The following is a 12,474-nucleotide window of genomic DNA, read 5'->3' as shown; positions in this document are numbered from 1 at the left end:
ACAAGGGAATTCCCATAAGGATAACAGCTGATCTTTCAATAGAAACTCTTCAAGCCAGGAGGGAATGGCAAGACATACTTAAAATGATGAAAGAAAATAACCTACAGCCCAGATTATTGTACCCAGCAAGGATCTCATTCAAGTATGAAGGAGAAATCAAAAACTTTTCAGACAAGCAAAAGCTGAGAGAATTCTGCACCACCAAACCAGCTCTCCAACAAATACTAAAGGATATTCTCTAGACAGGAAACACAAAAACAGTGTATAAATTCGAACCCGAAACAATAAAGTAAATGGCAACGGGATCATACTTATCAGTAATTACCTTAAACGTACATGGGTTGAATGCCCCAACCAAAAGACAAAGACTGGCTGAATGGATACAAAAACAAGACCCCTTCATATGTTGTCTACAAGAGACCCACCTCAAAACAGGGGACACATACTGACTGAAAGTGAAGGGCTGGAAAAAGATTTTCCATGCAAATAGGGACCAAAAGAAAGCAGGAGTAGCAATACTCATATCAGATAAAATAGACTTTAAAACAAAGGCTGTGAAAAGAGACAAAGAAGGTCACTACATAATGATCAAAGGATCAATCCAAGAAGAAGATATAACAATTATAAATATATATGCACCCAACACGGGAGCGCCGCAATATGTAAGACAAATGCTAACAAGTATGAAAGGAGAAATTAACAATAATACAATAATAGTGGGAGACTTTAATACCCCACTCACACCTATGGATAGATCAACTAAACAGAAAATTAACAAGGAAACACAAACTTTAAACGATACAATAGACCAGTTAGACCTAATTGATATCCATAGGACATTTCATCCCAAAACAATGAATTTCACCTTTTTCTCAAGCGCACATGGAACCTTCTCCAGGATAGATCACATCCTGGGCCATAAAGCTAGCCTTGGTAAATTCAAAAAAATAGAAATCATTCCAAGCATCTTTTCTGACCACAATGCAGTAAGATTAGATCTCAATTACAGGAGAAAAACTATTAAAAATTCCAACATATGGAGGCTGAACAACACGCTGCTGAACAACCAACAAATCACAGAAGAAATCAAAAAAGAAATCAAAATGTGCATAGAAACGAATGAAAATGAAAACACAACAACCCAAAACCTGTGGGACACGGTAAAAGCAGTCCTAAGGGGAAAGTTCATAGCAATACAGGCACACCTAAAGAAACAAGAAAAAAGTCAAATAAATAACCTAACTCTACACCTAAAGAAACTAGAAAAGGAAGAAATGAAGAACCCCAGGGTTAGTAGAAGGAAAGAAATCTTAAAACTTAGAGCAGAAATAAATGCAAAAGAAACAAAAGAGATCATAGCAAAAATCAACAAAACCAAAAGCTGGTTCTTTGAAAGGATAAATAAAATTGACAAACCATTAGCCAGACTCATCAAGAAACAAAGGGAGAAAAATCAAATCAATAAAATTAGAAATGTAAATGGAGAGATCACAACAGACAACACAGAAATACAAAGGATCATAAGAGACTGCTATCAACAATTATATGCCAATAAAATGGACAATGTGGAAGAAATGGACAAATTCTTAGAAAAGTACAACTTACCAAAACTCGACCAGGAAGAAATAGAAAATCTTAACAGACCCATTACAAGCACAGAAATTGAAACTGTAATCAAAAATCTTCCAGCAAACAAAAGCCCAGGTCCAGACGGCTTCACAGCTGAATTCTACCAAAAATTTAGAGAAGAGCTAACACCTATCCTGCTCAAACTCTTCCAGAAAATTGCAGAGGATGGTAAACTTCCAAACTCATTCTATGAGGCCACCATCACCCTAATACCAAAACCTGACAAAGATCCCACAAAAAAAGAAAACTACAGGCCAATAGCACTGATGAACATAGATGCAAAAATCCTTAACAAAATTCTAGCAATCAGAATCCAACAACACATTAAAAAGATCATACACCATGACCAAGTGGGCTTTATCCCAGGGATGCAAGGATTCTTCAATATCCGCAAATCAATCAATGTAATACACCACATTAACAAATTGAAAAATAAAAACCATATGATTATCTCATAGATGCAGAGAAAGCCTTTGACAAAATTCAACATCCATTTATGATCAAAACTCTCCAGAAAGCAGGAATAGAAGGAACATACCTCAACATAATCAAAGCTCTATATGACAAACCCACAGCAAACATTATCCTCAATGGTGAAAAATTGAAAGCATTTCCTCTAAAGTCAGGAACAAGACAAGGGTGCCCACTTTCACCATTACTATTCAACATAGTTTTGGAAGTTCTGGCCACAGCAATCAGAGCAGAAAAAGAAATAAAAGGAATCCAAATTGGAAAAGAAGAAGTAAAGCTCTCACTGTTTGCAGATGACATGATCCTCTACATAGAAAACCCTAAAGACTCCACCAGAAAATTACTAGAACTAATCAATGACTATAGTAAAGTTGCAGGATATAAAATCAACACACAGAAATCCCTTGCATTCCTATACACTAATAATGAAAAAACAGAAAGAGAAATTAAGGAAACAATTCCATTCACCATTGCAACGGAAAGAATAAAATACTTAGGAATATGTCTACCTAAAGAAACTAAAGACCTATATATAGAAAACTATAAAACACTGGTGAAAGAAATCAAAGAGGACACTAACAGATGGAGAAATATACCATGTTCATGGACTGGAAGAATCAATATAGTGAAAATGAGTATACTACCCAAAGCAATTTATAGATTCAATGCAATCCCTATCAAGCTACCAACAGTATTCTTCACAGAGCTAGAACAAATAATTTCACAATTTGTATGGAAATACAAAAAACCTCGAATAGCCAAAGCGATCTTGAGAAAGAAGAATGGAACTGGAGGAATCAACCTACCTGACTTCAGGCTCTACTACAAAGCCACAGTTATCAACACAGTATGGTACTGGCACAAAGACAGAAATATAGATCAATGGAACAAAATAGAAAGCCCAGAGATAAATCCACACACATATGGACACCTTATCTTTGACAAAGGAGGCAAGAATATACAATGGATTAAAGACAATCTCTTCAACAAGTGGTGCTGGGAAATCTGGTCAACCACTTGTAAAAGAATGAAACTAGAACACTTTCTAACACCATACACAAAAATAAACTCAAAATGGATTAAAGATCTAAACGTAAGACCAGAAACTATAAAACTCCTAGAGGAGAACATAGGCAAAACACTCTCTGACATACATCACAGCAGGATCCTCTATGACCCACCTCCCAGAATATTGGAAGTAAAAGCAAAAATAAACAAATGGGACCTAATTAACCTTAAAAGCTTCTGCACATCAAAGGAAACTATTAGCAAGGTGAAAAGACAGCCTTCAGAATGGGAGAAAATAATAGCAAATGAAGCAACTGACAAACAACTAATCTCAAGAATATACAAGCAACTCCTACAGCTTAACTCCAGAAAAATAAATGACCCAATCAAAAAATGGGCCAAAGAACTAAATAGACATTTCTCCAAAGAAAACATACAGATGGCTAACAAACACATGGAAAGATGCTCAACATCACTCATTATCAGAGAAATGCAAATCAAAACCACATGAGGTACCATTTCACACCAGCCAGAATGGCTGCGATCCAAAAGTCTACAAGCAATAAATGCTGGAGAGGGTGTGGAGAAAAGGGAACCCTCTTACACTGTTGGTGGGAATGCAAACTAGTACAGCCACTATGGAGAACAGTGTGGAGATTCCTTAAAAAACTGGAAATAGAACTGCCTTATGATCCAGCAATCCCACTGCTGGGCATACACACTGAGGAAACCAGAAGGGAAAGAGACACGTGTACCCCAATGTTCATCGCAGCACAGTTTATAATAGCCAGGACATGGAAGCAACCTAGATGTCCATCAGCAGATGAATGGATAAGAGAGCTGTGGTACATATACACAATGGAGTATTACTCGGCCATTAAAAAGAATTCATTTGAATCAGTTCTAATGAGGTGGATGAAACTGGAGCCTATTATACAGAGTGAAGTAAGCCAGAAAGAAAAACACCAATACAGTATACTAACGCATATATATGGAATTTAGAAAGATGGTAACAATAACCCTGTGTATGAGACAGCAAAAGAGACACTGATGTATAGAACAGTCTTATGGACTCTGTGGGAGAGGGAGAGGGTGGGAAGATTTGGGAGAATAGCATTGAAACATGTAAAATATCATGTATGAAATGAGTTGCCAGTCCAGGTTCGATGCACAATACTGGATGCTTGGGGCTGGTGCACTGGGACGACCCAGAGGGATGGTATGGGGAGGGAGGAGGGAGGAGGGTTCAGGATGGGGAACACATGTATACCTGTGGCAGATTCATTTTGATATTTGGCAAAACTAATACAATTATGTAAAGTTTAAAAATAAAATAAAATTTAAAAAAAATAAATAAAATAAAATTCAAAAAAATTAAAACGGAGGTTTGAAACCCTCTGTGGCAAATGAACAGCAAAAAAAGAAAGAAAGAAAGAAAGAAAGAAAATCCCTAGTAACTAAGCTGCTCCATTCCAAGAAGCTCAACTATTGTCACTGAATGCTCAAATCTATCTATTCTTCTTGAAGGATCCAAACCAATATTTTTTCCTTATGGGCAACTTAAGGATGATTTTAACATAATTTTAAAATGCAATTAAAATATATTTATTTATAACCATCCATTCATAGCCTAACTCATGGCAAACCAGTGAGATTATATGTGAACTTAGAAAAAAATCATAGTCATAGCAAGTTACATTTATTGATCACTCACTGATTAACAGACACTCTGCTAATCATTTAAAATTTCTTACAGCTCATTTCATCTTCACAAGAACTTTACACAATAGATAGTTTTATTATCTGCATTTTCCAGGTATAGAAACTCAGGCTTACAGAAGTTAAGGAGTCTGAGACAAGGGTAAGTAGTGGAGCTGGGATTTAAAGCTGGATCTGCCAAAACGTGGATCTAGGTCCACTTGATTTTATGTGTGCTCATCTCTAGGTCTCCTAGGATTGAGGACAAGCCAACCTGATTCGTTATTCTTCTAACTAATTAATAAGCACCCCTGTTGTGCTCCATTTGTTTTTTCAACCATCACCACTCTACCCTTGAATGCCCCTTGTAACAGGAAAAGTCTGTTCAAGACAGCTTAAGGGATGTGGGGTCTGATGGCTTCATGCTAATAATTTGCTCTATAATGTTGGGCTTGTAGGGAGTTTTGATGTCAGGGATTTATACCCTTATATTCCCATAATCTTTGGAGAAGGCAATGGCACCCCACTCCAGTAACTCTTGCCTGGAAAATCTCATGGACAGAGGAGCCTGGTGGGCTGCAGTCCATGGGGTTGCTAAGAGTCGGACACGACTGAGCGACTTCACTTTCACTTTTCACTTTCATGCATTGGAGAAGGAAATGGCAACCTACTCCAGTGTTCTTGCCTGGAGAATCCCAGGGATGGGGGAGCCTGGTGGGCTGCCATCTATGGGGTCGCACAGAATCGGACACGACTGAAATGACTTAGCAGCATTCCCATAATCTTAGGATGTGGGTGAGAAAGGCACCTCATGAAAGAAACTATGCTTCTTAGCCTTCACTCCCCATTTCCCATTCATTAACTTAAAAAGAAAAGAGGAGCTTTCAGGACACAGCATAGCTGCCAGAGTCTCACGAAGAGCTGGACTTCCAGGCCTCAAGAAGGGCAGGAAAACAGGATGGACTTTTAGATAGTAAAGGATGCTGAGCAGAAAAACAAGTGGATTTTCTTCACTGTGATGCCAACTGATGCTCAGCACTCACATCTTCCCTGTGTGTCTCTGTTCAGGTGTCAAATTTCAAAGAAGGAAACTCGAGAGATCTAGATCGGCTTCTGTATATGGCCCCTCTAACTGTGACCACCAGAGGAACTCTGGCCAGGAATGATAGAACAACCAAACAAGCAAACAACAATAATAAAACCTTAGATGTCCAACACTTTGGTCTGGGGGAAACAGTTTCTGGGGAGGTGAATAGTACAGACAGTACATGAAGCCTTACCCTTTCAAGAAGTCTATTGACAGGGAACAAGAACTGAACCGGTAGTGTGAGAGTTAGGGGTAGAAAAGCCTTTGCATGTGTTGGTTTTCTTTAAGATATGGTGCACTTGAACATATTTGAAAGCTGAGAGACATAGGAGACAAAAATAAAGGTAGTTGATGGAGCAAGTTACAGAAGAAGGTAGGTGGGACTGGTGTTAAGAGCACACAAGGAGACCTTACTTGTAAAGAGTAGGAGGCACACTTTTCTAAATAGAGGGAGGTTTGCAGAGCCTTCCCTGGTGGCTTAGAAGGTAAAGAATCTGCCTGCAATGCAGGAGACCTGGGTTGGATCCCAGGGCTGGGAAATCCCCTGGAGAAGCGAATGTCAACCCACTCCAGTATTCTTGCCTGGAGAATTCCATAGACAGAGGAGCCTGGTGGGCTACAGTCCACAGGTTGCAAAGAGTTGGACACAACTGATTGACTAACACTTTGCAGGGAGAGGGGAAAGGACATATTTTCAAACTGATGGCCTCTACTCAGTGCAATATGAGACAAAATGACCTCCAGATTGAGGGATCTAGAGAGTGAGGGCTGGAGGGGGGTGGTGAATGCCTCTGACACCTGCTACAGGGTCCGTTCCCTAAGGAGAGCAGAACAGGAAGAAGTCAAACTTGAAGACACAGATTACTTATTTTTTCTATTTCCCTCCCATTGTATGCTTTTTCTTTTTTGACATTTTAGTGCTTACTGGTCTCTCTTTCAAAGTGAGCAAAGAAAGAAAATGGAAATTGGAAACCAAATGTTACAGGTTGTACTGAATGGCCATTCCTTAAAATTTCTGCTAAAGCTTTGGGGGGGAGTTGGAGAAAGGGATGGGGACAAAAAAAATGGGTATTAGATCATTCATTATTGTACTCTGTCATCCCTTTTTCTCCATCATGATCTCTAGAACATGGATGTTGGTTTAATTACCTCTCTAGGGCTTAGATGCCCTGGTTCAGAGGATGAGACAAGAGTGTCATCCTCTAACAGGTAACTGTACACAAGGAAGTACCATGTACTGCCAAGAAAATACCAAGGGAGGCAGTTTATGTCACCTCAAGGCAGAGTTGTCCAACAGCCAAAGAAACACTCTAAAGACTGGAGTGGCACAGATGACTGCCACTGCTGCAAGGGCATCCTTGGCAAGACAAAGGATCTGTTGGTTTAAGCCAGGTGATCCAATCTGGAGTGAGGTGTCCAGTAAGATCTGTCTCCTTTGAGAATGTGAATTTGTGCAGCCATTATGGAGAACAGAATGGAGTCTCCTTAAAAAAAAAAACTAAAACTAGAGCTACTAATGTGATCCAGCAATCCTACTCTTAGGCATATATCCAGGAAAGATGAAAGCTCTAATTCAAAAAGATACAAGCCTCCAATGTCCATTACAGCACTATCCAATGGCCAAGATATAGAAGCAACCTAAGCGTCCATTGACAAAGGAATGGATAAAGAAGAAGTGGTACATGTATAAATGGAATATGATTCAACCATAAGAAAGAATGAAATATTACCATTTGAAGCAACATGGATGTACCTAGAAATTATCATACTAAGTGAAGTCAAAGATAAAATATCATATGATATCACTTGTATGTGGAATCTAGAAAAAAATAATAAAAACTTATTTACAAAACAGAAACGGACTCACAGACATAGAAAACAAACTTACGGTTATCAAATGGGAAAGGGGGCAGGATAAACTGAGCTTGGGATTAACACATACATACTACTATATATAAAATAGATAAAGAACAAGGACCTCCTGTATAGCACAGGGAACTATATTCAGATTCATTTTGATATTTGGCAAATCTAATACAGTTATGTAAAGTTTAAAAATAAAATAAAATTTAAAAAAAAAAAAAAATATTTTGTAAGGACACTACTGAAGCGACTTAGCAGCAACAGCAGCAGCATAAGAAGAAAGTTATATACATATATGAATATATGTATAACTGAATCACTTTGCTGTATACCAGAAAATAATGCAACATTATAAATCAACTATACTTCAATAAAAATAATAATAAAAGTTCTGCCTCCTTTGAATTCTTTAAAACTGAGTCTCAGAGGTTCTTATTTCAGAATGGCTAGAACCAAACATCACAGATCGATCTAGATAGCACAGCCAATAACTTCAGATTGTACTCTGATGAGAGAAGCCACTAGATCATGAAGGAATTAGATTAGACAGACATGAGTTGTAACCCCTATCCCACTACATATGAATTGTGTGTCATTGGGCAAATCATTTATTCTCTCAGATCTTATCTCTTCATAAGTAAAAAGGATAATTTGAAAATTATATTAAATGTGTAGATGAAAGCATTAAGTAGTGATCCTGGCATATATTAGGTATGCAATAAGTGTTGGAAAAAATGGATTGTGATACTTAGCTTGATTAAAAATTGCAGGTGGGGGTCACTCTTAGAATCAGCTAAAAGATACTTTTAAAATTCTGCTGTGCATTCAATGCAATTCAAATTAAAATTATAAAGGAGTTATCCTTTTTATCAGAAAAAATCAGCAACAACAATGACAAAAATAACAAACAACAAACAAACAAAAAGCCTTGAAGCTCCTAGCAGTTCATAAAAACAGGTCTGTTCTCCTAAAGACTGAGATCAAATTACCAAGGCCATTATTTTTTGATAAATCAATGAAAGTCAGTACAAAAACAATACGCAAATACTCTCATCAAACACCACTTTGATGACATCAAAACACCACTAAACAAACACTCCAAACTCCTTCATGCCATTCCTGTCCCTTCCAGTCTTTCACTATGACTCCCCATGCAACTCAGCTCCAGTGAACTTGGACTCTCGGCCTGCCCTTGTTTTCCTAGCTCTGCATTCTTGCTCATGACATTCCATCTCTAGAGAATTCCTCCTCTCATCCCTACACACAGCCATAGCAATTTTCTTATCCTTCAAGTTTTGATGAAATCTCACTTCCAGTATAAAAACCTTCCTTGTCCATCACTTCTCAGAGTGACCATTCTCTGCTCCAAAATTCCATGGTATTTCTCTTCTGCAGAACTCACTTGACCAGCTAGACTGGGTCAAGGGGTCTGGGTCTTTCTGGCAGGTGCCCAGCTTCTGAACCCTTTCCCTATTTTGGAGGACGTAGAGCCTGCCTCCCACTCTAGAGGCTGAAGATGTTTGTACGCTTTCCCCATCTCCTTTTCAGTTAAGACAAGGACACTTGACAGAGGCTGAAGCCATCAGGTGCACTCGCCACACTTGGAAGGGAAGGCCAGTGCCATGAAGAAGCAGTTACCACGCGGACCTCAAGCAGTGCAGAGTGATGCCTGGGAGACGGCTGTGTTCTCTTTCCCAGGTCAGTGGTGGGAGCTGCCCACACTGACTGCCCTGTGCCCTATGGTGGCAGTGGCAGGGTCTTCACCAGACTAGCTCCATGGCATGATTTGGGGCACTGTTCATGACTGGTCCTCTCCAAGCCCGATTCTCCAGTTTTGCTATAAGTCTGGGCCTAAGAATAGGAGACTTCAGCATCTAAAACAGGAAACAGCTTAAACTGGAATGCAAGGTCTCTCTGGGAATTGCTCACTGCTTGTCTTTCTCCTCAGACTCTTCCCTTCGGCCACGTTCACAGGCCTTCTTTCTCCTCAGGTCTCTGCCTGCAGAGGGATTTGTGGCAGCATGTTTGGATGTTGCAAAGTTTAGGGGGGTAATGTTGACATTCGGGAGGGTGGCAGAGGTGCTCAGACAGTCTCACACAATGAGAAATCTCATGCCATTTCCAAGGTCCCCTGGACAATCATATAGGCAAAAATAAATCCTGTTATCTGAACTTAAAGCTGACCCTGAGTTATGTGTTAAAAACAACCTATTTGGGACTTTTTGAGGGCCGATTGCCTTTGGTTTGGAACTTCCCCAGGAGTTTTTCACTATTTTGGGACATCGCACCAGGATGGCAACATGGCTCAAAGCAACACACATTGGTTCAGAGGGCGGTTGTCAGCACTACGTTTGCTGGATCCTAGGATCAGTGTGGCCATCTGATTCCACTATGGATTCTCTAGGGTCCTCTTAGCCAAACATTTGCATCCTGAATATGTATTTTTATTTATGTCATAAGTTGTTTCCTTTTAATTTCTCCTTTTTACTACAGTTATGGAAGTACACTGGATTTTTAGAAAAGATGATTTTCATTTCATTTCAGGATAGTCAAGGTGGCAGTCTTAGTTACTTATTATAAAAATGAGATGTTTGGTCAAAAAGGGTAGCAAACCATGGCCCTCAAGGGCTCTCTTATTTTCCCACAATCTTCTCGCCTACTCTCCACTTCCCCCCTACAGGCAATATCCTTTGATATAGAATTTAGAATGTTATTCAATTTTTTTAGATAATGTATTTTTTTTCCTGTTAGACACACCTTTAGAAACAGACTCCATTCTGGCTAAACTAAAACCATAACATCTTGGGTTGATACTGACTGAAGGTCTAATGGCCCATTTCAAATGCTGACCAAAGGAGGTGGAATAGGCTTTAAAAGTAGCAGGCTCCTGGGAGCTGAGTTCTGTAGAAACTTAATAGGGTGTAAAGGGCATATGGAACCCAACCCACACCCCACTCTTAATCACCCCATGAAAGAACAAACTTCTCTTCAACCCTGAATGCTTAAAAGAATTTGAATATAAATCAGCATGAGATTTGAAAAAGAAAAAAAGAAGTTGCTTCATAGCTCATTGTTCTGTTACCAACCCTCAAAATCCATTTGAGCAGACTGAGCTACTTGGCAGTCGCTTCATGGTACGGCCACAGAGAGAGACAATTCAGGACACGGTGTCCTCACTCAGCTCTGAGAGAAGATTTCAGGGGAAGCCCTGCTCCAGCCAACAACGTCCAAAGGTTTCCTTACCTGATTCACGCCCCCTTTTAAAATGACCATAACTGTGAGGCTGATACTCCAAGGAGAATGTTTCCTGACATTAAAAATTCCTGAACTTCTGGGCCTCATCATATTTTATGAGTGGCCTCTCAGCTGGTTATGGTCTTAGTCCTACATGTTTTTGCTGGAAACCAGAGGACATGGGAAAATGTCTTTTCCAAACATTATCACTTCAGAGGCAGAAGCAGCATCTGAGGATTTTCCGCATTGAATTCACCTGTATGTCCTGAAAAACCCATATGTACTTACAGGGAAAGCTCTGGTTTTAAAGAAGACTGCCTTTTAATCACTTGGAAACTATGAATTAACACAATTTCCAAAATCAACAGCCTGAGACTTTGATCCTGAGACTTTGGTTGTATGATTCAAAAAATTCTCAACAGAACGTTCCTGAGGAGTGACACAAAATGTCCCAGAGAGTTTAATCATGAGAAGATAATAGATGCAAAAGTGAATGGTAACGTCCTACATAAATGAGAAGTATTTAAGGATGTCTCACTGTCACAGCCAACTAGGAAATAATTGAGTACAAATTCAGAAATAATATAGTAAATAAACTGTGATGCTATATTCCCATAGTGTAACAGTTATTCACCAAAAAAAGAAAAAACTGGTCAGCGCTTGACACAGCAATTGACAACTGATTTTTTAACGAATGTCACCTCTCTGATTGTGAGTGAATCAGATACAACCTGAGTGGCCAAGACAAGATTATTTTTTGCAAATATGCCACTTTTATATGCTGGAATGTTTACTCAAGCTGTGTTTCAAGTGTGTAAGTCACTCTGGAGAGCTTTACAGACTCCTTTTACATTAAGTAGCCATTATGGCGCTATTAGCTTCAGGTGGTTGAGTCACTTGGTACCATCTCATCATTGTCTCGGAGAAGGCAACGGCACCCCACTCCAGTACTCTTGCCTGGAAAATCATGGACGGAGGGGTCTGGTGGGCTACAGTCCATGGGGTCGCTAGGAGTTGGACACGACTGAGCGACTTCCCTTTCACTTTTCACTTTCATGCATTGGAGAAGGAAATGGCAACCCACTCCAGCGTTCTTGCCTGGAGAATCCCAGGGATGGGGGAGCCTGGTGGGCTGACGTCTATGGGATCGCACAGAGTCAGACACGACTGAATCGACTTAGCAGCAGCAGCAGCAGCAGCAGCAGCATTGTCTGTTTATCTTGTTTTCTTTTTTTGCATGCTCACCAGAAAGTGGTCTGAGGCTTCGTCTGTCTCTTTTTCCAGAGCCCCTCACAACAATCTCTCTTTTTCTTCCTTGTCAACTTTGCCCTCATAACTTCCTTCACAGCTTCACCCTCAAGGCTGTTGTTTGGCTCTCTGAGCAGCTTGCAGCTGCTAAGCCGATGCGGTGGGAAGATGACTTTCACTTTGTGAGAACGACCATGCCTTGCCTTGATGTGGTGCACACACTTCCCTTCCAGGAA

Source organism: Bubalus kerabau, chromosome 3 (genome assembly GCF_029407905.1).
Source record: "Bubalus kerabau isolate K-KA32 ecotype Philippines breed swamp buffalo chromosome 3, PCC_UOA_SB_1v2, whole genome shotgun sequence".
In the NCBI taxonomy this organism is placed as follows: domain Eukaryota; kingdom Metazoa; phylum Chordata; class Mammalia; order Artiodactyla; family Bovidae; genus Bubalus; species Bubalus kerabau.
This window is presented reverse-complemented; position numbering follows the sequence as displayed.